The following is a 16,315-nucleotide window of genomic DNA, read 5'->3' on the forward strand; positions in this document are numbered from 1 at the left end:
ATTGGAACTAAAGTTTGTATTTAGTAGGATGTTATATATATTAGTGACTGTCACATGCACAGTAACCCATACCAACATATCTTTTAAAACATAGATTTTAATGCTTAAATATGAAAAAGCTTCAAAATACATAGAAGAGACTAAGGATTCTTATTAAATATCCTGAATGAAATGTTTTCTTTTTTCTGTTTGACTATATTAAGTACCAAACTTACATCACTATGATACTATATGTACAGTCTTAACAATTAGAACTTAGTAACTACAACATTTATGGTTCTCACTGTAACCCTAATATACAGGATCCAATTTTGCCCTCCAATTCAGCTGTGCAAGTCCTATTTCAGAAAAGTGTAGTTGTGTCTCTGTGATAACAAAATCGGGCTTGTTATATATTATGGCTACCTTTAATAACTTAGGTCCTGATCTTATAAACACTTATGCAGATGCCTAACTTTACAACCATGAGCAGTAAAATCCTTAGGGTTTCTCATAATAGTAAAATTAAGCATATGCATAAGTATTTGCAGAATTTGGTCTTAAGTTATTAAAGGCAACTATACCATATAATAAGTTCTTAGAAATACACATACAATTGTACTCAATATGTGCAGCGTGAAAAAGGTTAAAATTAGTATGAGAAGCTTAGTATTTAATTACTTGTAACTGGAAGACTCTAGTATTGCCAGTAATGTTAAGCTTTCTGCAAATTGTAATTGCAAGCATTAAACACTATGGCAGCTGTGACAATATCCTGCAATATCTTGGGCAAACTTTATTGAATTAAGTTTAGGTATGTTAACAGTTCATTGGATTAAAAATGCAAAAATGTATTCACTATTAAGAGATTGTATATATTTCTGTAGGGACGCATGGGGACCACAGTATTCCAGGAACTAAGCACAGTGGGGGTGAGAGAGAAAGAGGGCAGGCATTATTAATTCAGCTTGTAAAAACTCTAGAGAGCTGCTCCTGCCTGGAAAGAGACTTGCATATACTGATTCAAACTGAATTCTCTGGAACTTTCCAACACACAGAGAAAAAGGATTTTTGGTTACATAGCCTGAGCTAAAGTGACTTGGGTTATTCACTCTGATCCAGCAAACAGATAGAACTTCTGTTTCAAGTGGAGCCTGTTACAGCGTGGCCTCACTGCTGTGGCACTGGGGATTAGCTTTTGTCTGCCTCCCCGTGTCATCGCTTCACTCTCCAGGCCCAACCCGCAACAGTCTTGGACTGCAGTGTCTTCTTCAGGACAATGCCCTCCAGACATACCCAGTCCATTGGCTCTCAACTCCCTTCTGGGGAGCAGCGGGGTGGTTATCAATCTCTGCACTCCAGGGACCTGCTGCCTTTGCCTACCTTAGCTGGCTCTCTGCAGCCTTCCTGCACTCCGGTCTAGCCTCAGGCCCTGCAGCCTAGGAGCTTGCCACACCAGAGCTTCCCCTGCTCTGCCTTCTTTCCCCAGCACTGGTATATCTCCAGGAAGCCTCCTGCTTCCCAGGCAGCCAGGTCACTCTAGCCAGAGTTAACATAAGTAAGTCCTCCTTTCTCCTTCCAGGATCCCTTCTTTATAGCTCTAATTAGCAATAACTACCTCAGCTAGGGCTTCACTCTCAGCCCTGGCTTAGGGCTGGGTTTTGCCCTTTAAGGGCCAGTGCAGGGCAGATGCCCTATCACAGGGCCCTAATTTTTAGGAAAGGGTTGGAAAGTCTTTGGCCCACTGAGGCCCTATTAGATATACAAGCTAGATCTGAGAGAAAGCTGTTACCAACTGGTAGGGTTTGAAGGACTAATCACCAGTCACAGGCCAGCCTGCTGGGGTTGGAGCAATTTCTGGTAAGTTTACTAGCATAAGTGTAGGTTCTTTTATTGTTCTTAATAGACTGTCTGTAGTGCTTTTAGTCTAAAAATAAATAAATGTGCTCACTTAGAACTGTGTGGTAACTTCTAATTGTGAGTAACTATACTGTTGCTGTCTCTGAGCAGAGATGCATGCCTACTTAGGCAGTCTATCTTTTGGGGTATTAACACAGTGGAGGTAGGCAATTGTTCAGCCTGGAAATGTCAGAGTCAGATGGGAGAGAGAATGCAGTTTTCACCCAAGAGAATTGACAGCTGTGGAGCCTGGTGCCAAGGACGGGGAGTACAGGTGCTGTTGCCCTGGACTGACAGCTATTTTATTCAAAAAAGGTTTGTATTCACTTTGCATGTTTTGTAAGTCAAAAGAGGAGTCTTGCATATCAGATCTCACCATTGGTTTATACTGTGTGCTCACATAGTTATGAAACTATACAGGGTGCAAAAGCAGTCCACCGAGCCCCCTCATTGTGGGTCTCCTCTGTATAATTCTCCCTGTCCTGGATCCTTTGTAGTGCTGGGAAGGAGGAGCATGAAGGCTTGGCAGCTAGGGGTGACACTCGAAAAAAGTGTATCTTTCCTCTAATTAATTTTCTACATTTTTCTATTATTTTTCCTTGTTTTCTCCTCTGTTCCTTCTAACTGTTGTCACTCCTTGCAATTTTAATGCAAAGCTCTTGGTATTTTGGTGGTTTTTTAAAAGCTTTATCTTGTGGAGTCAGCTTTCATTTAAAAAGAGCAAGTTTCTAGGCCACCAGTGATTACAGAGTAAAGCTTGACATGAATCCTAAAGGCTCAAAGGTAAGAAGGCAAACAAAAGAAATAAAAATGTATTACTACTACTTAATAAAAACTTATCATTTTAGACAATATTATTAGTGTGGTTACCTGACTCATGATATTTGAACAGTTGGGGCTACCAATACTAATTCTTCCTTACTGTTTCTGCCAGGTTTGTTAATTCTTTCACATTCAGAGCCTCTAACTTCACATGGATCTGAATCTATAGAGCAGTGGTCTCCAAAATGGGATGCACGCACCCCAGGGGGTGTGCGAGACAATCCGAGGGAGCGCATGCCACCGCGCAACAGCTGAGAGGGGAGACGCCTGGTTTGCAAGACATCTGAGGGAGCGCATGCATGGTGTGTTCAAACGCCCGTGCAACAGCTGAGGGGACACGCCTGGGCGTGTCGTGATATCACAGCCCGGGACTTTAAAACTGCACGGCCCAGCTCCAGGCCCGGCACGTGGTCTGGGGCCACGGAAGCAGCTGGGGCTTGGCCCGATCAGACTCAAACTGAAAAGCAGAAGGTGGGGGTGTGGGGAAAAATAGGGAAAAGGGGTGGGAGACGAAGGGGCTTGTGCTGAGGGGAGGGGGGCAGGTCAGGAGAAGAAAGGGGAATGCACCAAGGGACAGCGTGGAGGAGAGACAATTTCCAGGGGGCCAAGTGGAGACAATGAAAAAGAGGGCAGGAGGGGAGGTGTCAGTGGGAGGGGGGAGGGTAAGGGCATTGGGAGCTAGAGGGGGGAGAGGGAGGTGCTGGGAGAAGGCTTGAAAGAAGGGGTGGGCATGAGGAAGGTGGGGATGGAGCAAGGCATGTGTGAGGGCACAGGGGCATGAGGCGAACGGGCAGAGGGTGGTGAGGGGATGGGCATCACGGAAAAAGAAGGCAAAGGGGGCAGGGGCAGTGAGGGAAGAGGGATGCACCAGGAGGGTGCAGGTGCCAGGGGATTCTAGGGGTGAAGCAGAAGGGCAGACACTTGCAGGGGAGGGACAAGGCCAGCACCAGAGAGAGGCAGGGCAGGTGTGTAGAGGGAGGTAGCTCACTTGATCAGAGTGGGGCACAGGGCAGAGAGAAGGGCTGGTGGAGGGGGGGCAGGTCACAGGAGGGCTGAGGGTAGCGAGAAGGGCAGGAGTCAGGACAGTAGAGTAGGGTGAGGGGGCATTAGGGGAGCTGATGGAGCAAGGGGAGGAGACATGACAGCAGAGGGAAAAGGTAGAGGTTTATATGATATGTATTAATAACTTGGATGCCACAGTGGCACATCCAAACAAGCCACATGAACTCAGTACTGGTGCACAACACAAAATTCATTCTGTTCATGGAAGGAAACTCTGAGGGGACACTTCCCCCAGCCTCTCTGCCCCCTCCACCTCCGAGGATACTTGCATGAGGGGAGTTTGGTGGGAGCCAAAGTAATCCCTATTGGTAGGAGGATGGTGGGAAAAGTCCTTAGAGAGGGGTCACATGACACCTTTTACTTCTGGTCATGTGTCCCTCAGACCTCCTGAGGCCTTCTAATGGGAGCCAGAGGCATGGTTAACAGGGGTCAGGTGTGTGGCTAATGGGGGGTCAAAGAGTACATTTTTAAAAAAATTATAAATAAATATACATATATTGGGGATGTATGCTCAAAATTTTTTTTACTGATAGGATTGCGCGATCAAAAAAGTTTGGAGACCACTGCTATAGAGAAGCGTCAAGACAGGGAGTTCACTTGGGGCATTATCTATGCCACATTAGGACAGCAAAGGTGCTGCAGCTGTGGAGATGTAATTTAAATACTTCCTACATGGACAAAAAACAGTTGTGGGTGGGGTGGTCGGGGCAGGGCCTGGGCAGAGCCATGGGGAGCACCTCTGTGGGGATGGCCTTAGAATCATAGAGCTAAAACCTCAGGAGGTTAGAAAGTCCATCCCCTGCCCAAGCCATGACCAATCCCAACTAAATCAACCAACTCAGGGCTTTGCCAAGTCGAGACTTACAAACGTCTAGGGGTAGAGATTCCACCACCTCCCTAGGGAACCCATTCCAGTACTTCACCACCCTCCTAGTGAAATAGTTTTTTCTAATATTCAACCTAGACCAACTTGGGGCCATTGGTAGCAGGTTAGGACAAAACAAAACTTTGACAGGTGGGGAGAAGTGGATTGCACTGAAGGACTATGGGTCAGGCCTGTGTATTGCATAGACACTCATTTACCTGATGCCAATGTCACTAGCTCAGCTGGCAGGGACTTTCCCCCGGCCTGCCTGCAGGGGGGTTGTGTAACACCCACTGCTTAGACATGCCCTGCTTGTGCCTCTTTGCCTCTGCCTTTATTTGCATCCCTGGCTAGTCGGGGTGGGGCGAGCACCACGGGGCTTCGCATGGTGGGCTCAAGGCAGCGACTGGGACGCAGGGGGTGACAAAGCCACACACACGGTGGCCTGGGAACACCGTAGCTGCCAGGGGCTGGAGGGAGGGGCCCCCTGGCAGCCGGGCAGCAGAGCAGGTGGCGCATGTGCCAGGTCTCCCTCCGCAGCTCAGGGCAGAACTATAAGGGACAGCCAGGCTCTGTCCCCTCCCCCTCGCCCCTAGTTGGTATCTTCGTTCCCCCGCTGCCCTTGGGAGTTGGTTTCACCTCCCTCTTCCTCTCACCCCGACCAAACAGAAAGGCGGGCAAAGGGGCGTGACAAACAACGCGTCCGCCCCGCCCCTTATGAATATTCATCAAGATGCGACGCACCGCACCGCCCCCTTAGGGCGAGCGTCAGGGCGGGAGTGTCCTGCGCCGGCGCGCGCCCCGCCTCTTTTGTGAATATTCATGAGGCGTGCTGCGCAGCGTGCTGTCGTATTGTGTGGCGCGGGCGGTGATTGGCCGGGTGCGTGTGTGCGTAGTGACGCGTGTCGCGGCGGTGCGGGTCCCGATTGCTGCAGCCGCTTGTCAGTGTGACGAAGATTGGCACCCAGGTAAGCGCTGTCACTCAAACCCGCTCCCAGCCAGCCATCCATCACGGCGCGCCCGCCGCCGCCGGCCGGCCGGGCCCAGACACACAGGCAGACCGGGGATGGCGGGGGGAGCGAGAGCCCGCCACACGGAGCAGCGGGGAGGGAGGCACCCGCGCTATACCCAACCCGGGGGGGTGGATAGGGGCGGCGGCGGGCAGGCGCGGGGAAGGGAGGGGGGAGCGAGGAAATTTCTGGAACAGCCGCCGACTAACCGTTGCCTTTGTGGGAGCGGGCGGGAGGCGGCGCGCGCCGAGAGGGAGGCGGCGCGACGGGAGGGGGACGGGTAGCAGCTGTTCGGGCGGGGGGGGGGAGTATTTAAAGGGCCTTGGCGAAGATTCCGATAGAGTCGGGCCAAGGCTGGCGGGGGCGCTGCTCTGTGTCCCCCTCCCCCCGGGCTGGGAGGCGGGTGCGGTCGCTGTGGCCCAGCCTGGCCCGCAGCCGTGTCTGGCTGAGCTAAGACAGCAGCTGCCTGCCTCTGCTCGCCGCGTGCCCCGGCCCGGGAGGGGAGCTCCCCCGGCGCCTCGGGAGCCGCCTCCCTGCCGAGCCAACCGCCCCGCAGCGACCGACACCCCGTAGCGGGCTGCATCGGGCGCCGCCTGCCGCGCGCTCTAATGCCGCAACGTTTGCCGCTTGCTCGGCCCCTGGCCGAAGTTGCGTTACGGAGGGTCAGGCCAAAGAGCCCCCTCCCCCTCCCCGCGCGCAGGATCGTGGGGTTTGTCTTGCTCTGTAGCGCAAGCCGCCATCAGCAACGAGCTTGCCTCTCGCTGGGCGGGATAGAAAAGCGGACATGGTGCCTGCCCCAAGGAGCTTACACTCTCAACACTTGAGCGATATACAGATGGACAGAAATGAGTCATTAGGCGCCCATGTAAATCAACAAAGACGCCAACTGCATAGTTCACAAATCCCATCTTGAATTCCTCTTTTGCCTTGACACCCACAAGAACTCTGCCAGTTAATGATGGTTATCTTAAATAGTGGCTGGGAATGCTGTATTTGAAATGGCTCTGAAATTACAAGTTGTGCTTATAGCTAAGTTAGGTAGTGGTTGGTTTTATTAGGCCTACACTTTCTCTCCTTCCCATTCTGCCTTATGTTATTTTTGTGGCAGCTTCTTTCTGTTTATATTATAAGTAATTTGAGACATGGAGCATGGCTTCCTACATATTTGCACAGCCTCTGACAATTCAGCCCCAAAACATGAAGGGGGTGTTTGGCCACTATTTTACTACATATACACGGTAATAATAAAGGTACCCTGTTTGAAATAGTCTCTCAATTAGCATTTTTACAGGGTATCTTTGTTTTTGGAAGTCCAGTTTCACTTTTGTAAAAGGATGATCTAATTTAAAATATCCCATTTATTTAAAAAAAAAAAAACCCCTCTTGTACACTGATCTCTAGTTATAGCTCACTCAGTCTACAGTTTGTTATGCTTTCATTTTCAAGGTTGGGTCTGTACAAAACCAAACTGGTATTCTGGTATTATTAAGGTTTGTTTTGTGTTTTAATGTGAAGGAGTTCTAACAATAGACCCGCAGTTCTACCTATATATATATATATATATATATATATATATATATATATATATATATATATATATAAAAATAAAAAGTTTGGAAATAATACCTATATGAGAATAGTTCTATTGAATAGTACACTGGCATAGCTTAACTGGGTCCACATGCAGTGTTGTGTACGTGGATAGTCAAAGTGATACAACTTGTGTACAGACGAGGTTTAAAATGTATTTAAAAAATGTTAATTGTGCATGTAGCATACTTTAATCTCAGGTTATATTGCAGGACAGAAAACTAATGACTGTTGGAGCATCAGAAATTTCTTGATCCAAACCCACAATCTCCAGGGTAGCAGATAATAAAATTATATTTTTGACATTTTCCTAATACTGCTGCCAAAAATTGCAGAAAACTTGAAAGTGTATAAATTAGTGAGTACAAAAAGTTATAATGAATGGTCTTAAATTATTGAAAATATCTGAGAAATGAGACAGATAATCACATTTTTTAGTGAAATAGAATAGTGTGTCTTCTGAGTTTATTTTCTTTTTACTATAGCTAACATTGGTGCTTCTTTATCTTTAGTCTATTACTATGAATATCTTCAATTTTAGATATTAACCTGCCTTGATTTATAATAAAGGGCACAAATGTCAGCATCAAAATATAAATATCATTCCAAGTTCTTAATTTAAGACTTAATTTTTTAAATCTCTTAAGACCATACTTTAAACATGCAAATAGTTTCATTGACTTTACTGGCAGTGTGGCATAGATGCTCTAATACTGGAGTAGAAGTCAGGAAACCTGCAGTTCTCTTCCTGGGGATCACTGTGTGACTTTCGGGAAGTTAATTCACCTATTTCTCTATTTGTAACATGGGATTAATTATACCTGTCTCCTTTCATCTGAGAAACAGATATTTACTTATTTATAACTCACTTGCTTTAAGTGCTCTGCTGGACTAGAAAAGTATCTAGTTACCATTTGCTGTATGCTTTATGGAAGATTAAGAGCTCTGTGTAGTGTTACAATGGAAATCATGACCCACACTTTGGAAAGTCCAACTTTGCATTAAATTGTTGGCTTACATGCATTTTCTTTGTAGTAAAAAGCTTAAATTTTTGATTTTTACTTTCCGTGTCAAATATAGTTGTAGATGTTTAGGTACTCCTTTAAGGTGATCTGTGTTAAAAATACCATATTTAAAAATAAAGTTCTGACCTTGCATACTCCCATTTAAATCAATAAAAAGTGTGGGGTACATTAGAAACACATGTTAAATCAGATTCTAACAAACAGGGTGTCTTTTGCTAGTTTTAGTTGCTGTGTGTTTTTCTCTTTTGGGGGAAAAACAAACTATTGTGCAAGAACCAAGTTTTATACAGCATATTGTTGTATGCACACAGCAAATGCAAAAGCTATAATAAACTATAAAGGTTCTAATGATAGCTGATATATAAATAAATTGGAAATGGTTGACCTTACATAACCATTTGATTTATATGGAATGGCATATATTAACAACCAAGTATGAGTGATCCACAGTACCACTGCATTCATGTAATAATCTGTTGTAATGGTTTTTTTAATGTCCTGATTGCCAAAGAGATGTCTGTGGGAATTGGATTTAGTGGTCTGCCCGTCAAGAGTTATTTCTGCAAAACTGTCACATGCACTTGTGTTTACAAAATTGGTTTACTACAGTAAATCACGTTAACATCTTTACCTTGTATGTGAAACAGTTATTTTAGTGTAGTTTTAAAATCTGGATATGTTATGAATCTTTTGTAGTAGCTGGTATCTTTTATCTCATTTGTTAATAGAGTGTGGATGCATATAAAGAGTAAATCTGCCAAGGGAGCGTCTCACTCCATTTTTGTTGTTTTACCTCAATTCATACAGCAACTTACTGCTTTTCTGAGGGCTTGTCTCCGCTATGTGGTGGATTTACGCTGCAGCAATTGATCCCTGACCATTGTTTAATGGCATCTGCTTAGATGCCATGAATCAGGGACGGGCAAAAGGGCCTCCGTGGGCTGGATCAGTGCCTCCGTGGGCTGGATCCGGCCCACCAAACAGGTTGATCTGGGCCACAGAGACCTTGCCATTTCCAGGCCAATTAGGCCCTGGGGGCAGGGGAAAGTGCATAAAGTTTCCTCCACCCTGCCAGGCGCATGTGGCACTTAGATGCCCTTGCAGAGCGGGGGCAGGGCAGAGGGAAACTTTGCATGCTCCCCCTACCCCTAGGCCCTGACTGGCCTGGAGGTGGGGGGAGTGCACAAAGTTTTCTCCGCCCTGCCCCCACCTTGCAAGGAGCATCCAGCACTTAGAAACACTATGCGCTCCCCCGCCTCCAAGGTCTGATTGCCCTGGGGGCGGGGGAGCATGCAAAGTCTCCTCACGCTCTGCCAGAAGCTTGTGAAGTTTCCTCTGCCCTGCCCCCGCCCTGCAAGAAGTATACGGTGATTAGAAGCACCACGCACTCCTGGCAGGATGGGAGGAAGCTTCGCATGCTCTCCCACCCCCAAGCCCTGATTGGCCTAGGGACAGAAGCTAGAGTGCGTGAAGTCTCCTCCCACTGCCAGGAGTATGTGTGCCTAGGAGGAACCTTTGGCAGGGGGGCAAAGGTGCTCCCCCACCCCCAGACTAGTCATTGTCTGTGGGTGGGGAAGCAGGGAAGTATCCTGGTCCCTCCTTTTCCACCTGAGGCCCCTCCCTTTCCTGTGTGGCCCAGGGCCACCTCAAAAAATTCTGAAGTGGCCCCTGGCAAAAAATTATTGCCCCAGCCCTGCTGTAAATTGATATCATAGTTCTCTCCTGTCATCTCTGATACTCCACCAGGATGGGAAGAGTAGCCAGAGTTAACAGTAGAGCAGCCCCCGCCAACCTTATCACACAGAAGACACCACAGTAAGTACATCTATGTGAGCTATGCTATTTGCGTAGCTCAAGTCACATAGATTAGATCGACAGTGGGGATTAGTGTAGAAGACAAAGCCTAAGGGTCAATATATGACTGTTACTTAAAATGGCAATTCTATCCCCAGTTGTCAAAATGTGCTTTACAAAGCCTGGAATGTAGACACAACTATTCCATATTTTTTGAGAACAAAGAATTTTCCTGAGTTGTTAGTGGAATACTTACTAAAAGCTTCACTAGTAAGAAACAAAGGAGGCACAGTAAAAGTTGTGATTTTTTTTTTTAAATATAGCAGCACAAAATAATACATTAATTTAAACAAGGCTTATTACTGCTGATGCATACCACTGAATTTTAAGGTTTTTTTTTTTTAATAAACTTTAGGAAATTCACTCAGTGATACTCAAACTGAGGTTTGGGAGACATAAGCGGCTCTTTAATTTGTCTCCTGAGGCTCTTTGCAGCACATAATATTAAAACTGTGTACTTTAATTATTAACCAATCAGACTGTTTTTACTATGCTATTAAACAACTGTAGTTGATAAAATAATAAAACTTGATCAATTGTTTTGCTGTGAAATTACATAAATATATAAAATACAGTAAATAAAACCATGAATTCATGCTATCGTGGCTCTTTTGGGTAACGGTCACTAATTTGGTTCTTGAACCATTAAGATGTGAGTATCACTCTTTAAATTATGAACTATGTTGTTGACTTACTCTTTTCTATTACAGCACAGAAGTGACTCAAAGGTTATAACAGAACAAGAAAGAGGGTCACCAGAAACAGTGTTCTGATACCTACCTAAACTTTCAATTTGAAAACACTTTTCTCTCTCCCATATAGTATCCATCAAAGTCCAGGATTATTTAAATGAGATTTTTTTAAATCTTTGCCACTTGAAACTCAGTATTTCACATATTTATCATATTAAACCAAATAGTGGTCCACAAACTTGTTCTGTATATACAAAGTAGAAGAAACCTTTATGCAAAGCAGAAGATCTAGGACAGGGGTGGGGAACCTCAGGCTTGGGGGCTGGATGTGGGACCCTGGTTTGCACTGGGGAGCCTATACCTACTGAGGGACTGGAGCATACAAAATCTACTAGCCTGGGCCTCACTAGGCTCTGGTGTGTGAGGGGAAGGTGGGGAGTGTCTTTCTCTTCTGTAGCCACATCAGTGAGAGTTGTGGGGGGGGAGGGGGGACTTCTCACTTCCATGCAGCCCCTGACTAATTTTTCTGTGGGTTCCACACCTCTGATCTAGGGTTTATTTCCAGTTCTATTTCTAGGGTTTATTTCCAGTCACAGGGTGACTTTGGATGAGTCACTAGACTGTCTACATTAGTACTTTTGTCTGTAAAACTTCTGTCAGTCAGCAATGGGGGTGGACCCCACGCCCACACAACATAAATTCCACCAACAGAAGCACCAGTGTAGATAGCACTATGTCCATGGGAAGTACTCTTCTGTCCATATAGCTACCACCACTTGTTGGGAATGATTTAATTATATTAACGGGAGACGTCTCTCCCATTGATACAGAGCACCTACATGAGAGACATTACATTGACACAGCTGGACTAGTATAAGGTCTCTTATGTATACAGGTAGTCCCCGGGTTACATACAAGATGGGGACTGTAGGTTTGTTCTTAAGTTGAATTTGTATCTAAGTTGGAACTGGCTTCCAGATTCAGCCGCTGTTGAAACTGACCAGTGGTTGACTACAGGAAGCCCGAGGCAGAGTTGCTCTGCCCCGGGCTTCCTGGAATCAGCCACTGATCAGTTTCAGCAGCAGCTGACTTGGGGTAGAGCAGCTGGAGTAGAGCAGCTGGGGTGCGGTGCTGCGGGGACCTACCCGGCATCACCCCAGCTGCTCTGTCCCAGGCGTCTGCGAGAAAAGCCTGGTCTGCTGGGGGGGCACACTAGCTGCGCCCCCTCCGCCCCCAGCAGACCAGGGAGACGCGGGCAGCGGGACCAAGACGCGCTGCGGTCCTGTCACCCGCGTCCTCCGCGGCTTTGCTCCGCGTCTCCCTAGTCTGCCGGGAGACCAGGGAGATGCGGACCAGGGATGCGGACCAGCAGACCAGGGAGATGTGGACCAGCTTTTCTCGCCCCGGAGGACGCGGGCGGCAGGACTGCGGCGTGTCTGGGCGGTCCCGCCGCCCGCGTCCTCCGGGGCGAGAAAAGCCCCGTTTGTAAGTACGGATCTGACATAAGTCGGATCCGTGTAACCCAGGGACTGCCTGTACTTAGCCACAGAATCCCCATTCTACAGAGGAAGAAACTGAGTTATTACTATTTACTTGCCTCACAGAAGTGTTGTGAGACTTACTTATCTAGGTGATAGTTGCCTTGTATTTTCTACCCCTCCCCCTTCAACACACACCTTCACTTTCATTTTTTGGTATCAACTTCCCATGCTTACAACATCAGAATCACTTTCACAACAATGAGAACACAAATAATATCAGTGAATGAACTGAGTAAAAGGAAACATTTGGGCTATGTCTACACTCGCGGCTTCTTGCGCAAGGGTTCTTGTGCAAGAAGTCTTGCACAAGAAAACGTCCACACTGCCATGTGCGAGCTGTGCTTTTGCGCAAGAGCTCCCATGGCAGTGTGGACGCTCTCTTCAGCAAGAAAGCTCTGACGGCCATTTTAGCCATAGGGCTTTCTTGCCCAAGAAATCCCTGCCAAGTGTCCACACTGCCCTCTTGAGCAAGAGCTCCTGCGCAAGAGGGTTTACATCTGTTAAAAAAGAGCATAGCTCTTGCGCAAGAAACCCTCTCTTATCACGCCGTACTGTAAATTTCCTTGCGCAAGAGCGGGCAGGCAGTGTAGACGCTCTGCGGATTCTTGTGCAAGAACGGCCATACTTGCGCAAGAAGCCGCGAGTGTAGACATAGCCTTGCTTACACATGAAAATATTTCAGAATTCAATAATCCTGAGAAAGGTAAAATGGCTTTTGATAAAGTAATACTTGGCTGAGTACAACCAAAGCAAAGAGTTAAATCTGCAGCTCTGTCTTTAACTTGCTGTTCTAAGAACCCTATCGCACTTACAATGGCATACTCTGGTGGAACTGACACCTTTTGCAGTTCCTAGTGTTGATAAGAAAAGAGATGTGATTAATATCTTATGGAATAAAATAAAAATGAATTACATTGCCTTCAGATTAAACTTGTGTTTGTGGGCTTTCAGCATTGAGGGTCTAGTGAGTGGGAGAAGTCACAGGGAGCTTGACCCTCCCCACTTACTTACCTTAGAATTAAAAACAATTAGACTAAAGAGTAGGGAAAACAGTAACTTAGTTTTGGTTCTCTCAAATATATGTCCTACATAAGAAACATGGGGGATTCTAAAACAGGAGTTGGAACTAACTAAATAATATAGGAATAAGGGTATGTGTTTGTGTGTATGTGCTGCTTATGCTGTACCTGTTTACCTAAAGTGCTACATAGTCCTGTATTTTGCCTGTTTACCTAAAGAACTTATATATATATATTTTCTCACTGGTGAAAGTAGCAATAGCAAGGTTGCCAGACATTCTCTATTATCTGTTTTCAGTTGCATCTAACTTGGGAAAACATAAACCATTTGGGCAGTTTTAAGCTAGATTTTGGAAAATTTCACCTAAAACAGTTCAACCATTTCTGAGAATGAGGTTAGGGAAAAATACATTTTGCCAATTTAAAAAAAAATCTTACATCCTTTGCTTTGAGAAGTTCTTAGCACACTCATTCTCTGGAACAGGGACTTGAAATTTGATAGGTTGATCGCATTTGTGTCCATGTTACATTTTTTGCTGTCCCTGTGAAACCTTGGCCAAATTTACTAAGCCTCGGAAAAAAAGTTTACATGGAATCAGCAGTTTATTTTGGCAGCTGAATTCCAGAAGATTCTATCTATACTGATCTTACAGCATACCAAGTCTGTAGCTTGCGGTATACCAGGTCTATAGGGCCTGAGCAGGATCTTCCCTGCGATTGTTCCTCCCAGTTATCGATATCTGCTGGATGCCAGCCACAGGAATTGTTACATGTTTCTCCTGTCAGGGCTCCTACTGGGGCTCAGACTGCAAGGGGCCTGCGTGAAATGCAGTAGGGTAAAGAGCAGAGGGATTGGGAATGAGAATAGTGATGTGAACTAGTCGACTATCCGATAAGCAAATGCTTATCGGATAGTCGACACGCTAGTCAACTAGTTGCTTCCCCCCACTTGCTGCCTTGATCAGAAAGAGGCAGGAAGAGTGAGTGCTTCAAAGTGGCAGTGCCGTGTGCAGCCCAGGACCAGTGTGTGTGTGTGGGGGGGGTCTCCACCACTGACCTCAGGCTCCATGCAGTACTGCTGCTTTGAAATGCCGCATGGAGCCTGATGCTGGGTTCCCTGAATCATTTCAAAGCAGCAGTGCCACATGGAGCTCAGAGTCAGCTGGGGACTCTGATTCTCCAGTCAATCCCAGGCTGCTACTTTGAAATGTCCTGTGTTCCCCTTAGACCTTTCGCCTTTGAAGTGTAGCAACAATGGGGCTGTTGCTACATTTCAAAGGTGGAGGCACCCTTATCGACTAATTTAATAGTTTATGTAAATTGTACTGACTGTTCGATTAGCTGATTAATCTAAATTTAACATCACTAAATGAGGAGAAGAACCTGGTGGGGAGGGATTCAGGAGCTGGGAGAATGTAACCAGAGCATGATTCAGCAAGACAAAAGAAGGGGAAAGGAATGATTGGGGGGGATATGAGCTAAAGTGGTGGAGTGAAATGAGAAGAGGGAATTAAGGAGAGGGACAGGATTTGGGTGTGGATAGGCCAAGAGCTAGGCATGGTGGACAGGAGCAGAAGGGGAAAAGGAGAGGCATAGGAACAAGAGCAGAAGAGCCACTAATCATTGCAGTTCACTGGAATTAAACTCATTATTCTTAACATTTCTTTTGCTGCCTACAAAATATGCGTGAAAGCCACTGGTGAAATTTCTCATTTCCCTGTAGCAATCAGTTCTACATCAGAACATAGGCTTTTACAGCTATGAATTGTTCTGTTATCTCCCATGGCAAAGGACTGCGTAAGCCTGACTTATTCAATGTACACAAGACTGCTCAGGAGATGAATGTCCGTTTTGTAGTGAATTAGGCTGTGGTCTTTAGGACCTTTGCTTCATTTGTCACAGAATTTGGAAGGTGTGTTGTGAATAAAGCAGGGGACTGCTGGACAATGGTTTTCTGTAAGGTTGTTAAAGACTAGTTGACTATCCGATAAGCATTGCTTATCGGATAGTAATGTCGACTAGTCAATTCCCCGACCCCCTTTGCTGCCTCTATGAAATACAGGCAGCACAGGGGAGGGAAGGGTACTTCAAAGCGGCAGCACCACACAGTGGTGCTACCACTTTGAAAACGCAAAGGCAGCAGCTGCACAGGTAATCCTGGGATCAACTGTGTGGCAGGCTGCCCCTTTAAAATACCACCTCTGTGGAGATTCAAAGGGGCAGCCCTGGAACCCAGGGTCAGCTGGGGACTCCCGGGGAAGTGACGTGTGGAACCTGGGGTCAGCTGGGGAGTCTCTAGCTGATCCCGGGTTCACGGAGAGCCTGGGCTCCCCTACTGCCCCTTTGAATCACGTGGAGGCAGCAGTTTCAAAGGGATAATGGTCACACAGCTGATCAGTTGTGCGGTGTCTGCCCCTTTGAAACCGCCACTTCGGTGCAATTCAAAGGGGCAGGAGGGCAGCCCGAGCTCAGATGGGGACTCCCAGCTGACCCCAGGCTCCCCACAGTATTTCTCCAAGACCAGCTGTGGAGACCCCAGCTGACCTCGAGTTCTAGGGAAGTGCCGCGTGGAACCTGGGGACTCCCCAGCTGCTCCCAGGCTCCCCTGCCTCCCCTCTGAATCATGCAGAGGCAGCAGTTTCAAAGGGCCGATTAGCTGTGCAGCCACTGCCCCTTTGAAACTGCCATTCAAAGGGGCAGGCGAGCCCATAGCATGGAGCCTGTTGAGTCCCCCACTGAACCCGACCTCCATGGCTTTGAAATGCACAAGAGCCCCCACTGGGGCTCTTGTACATTTCAAAGGAGGAATGTGGAAGTGCCTATCAACTAGTCAATTGACCGCATTTTAACATCCTTAGTCTTGTGGTTAAGACAGTTGAATGTCTCACTAGTGTATTAGATTCTATCCCTTCCTCAATCACAGAATTCTTGTGTGATTCCAGGCAAGTCACTAAACC

The 16,315-nt window shown here is 46.6% G+C and overlaps 1 protein-coding gene across 10 annotated transcripts in view; it reads left to right on the top strand.

The window, feature by feature from the left end:
* Positions 1 to 5,461: 5,461 nt before the first annotated feature.
* PKNOX1 (PBX/knotted 1 homeobox 1) overlaps positions 5,462 to 16,315 on the top strand; it is a 60,354-nt gene continuing 49,500 nt past the window's right edge. For 7 of the 10 annotated variants that reach the window (XM_075912316.1, XM_075912306.1, XM_075912332.1 and 4 more), the window contains exon 1: positions 5,462 to 5,595. The gene's annotated coding sequence lies outside the window, so the exon portion shown is untranslated. The remainder of the gene's footprint in view (positions 5,596 to 16,315) is intronic. The other 3 variants (XM_075912315.1, XM_075912311.1, XM_075912319.1) reach the window with 1 other exon arrangement.

The sequence above is a fragment of the Pelodiscus sinensis genome, chromosome 1, assembly GCF_049634645.1.
Source record: "Pelodiscus sinensis isolate JC-2024 chromosome 1, ASM4963464v1, whole genome shotgun sequence".
Taxonomy (NCBI): domain Eukaryota; kingdom Metazoa; phylum Chordata; order Testudines; family Trionychidae; genus Pelodiscus; species Pelodiscus sinensis.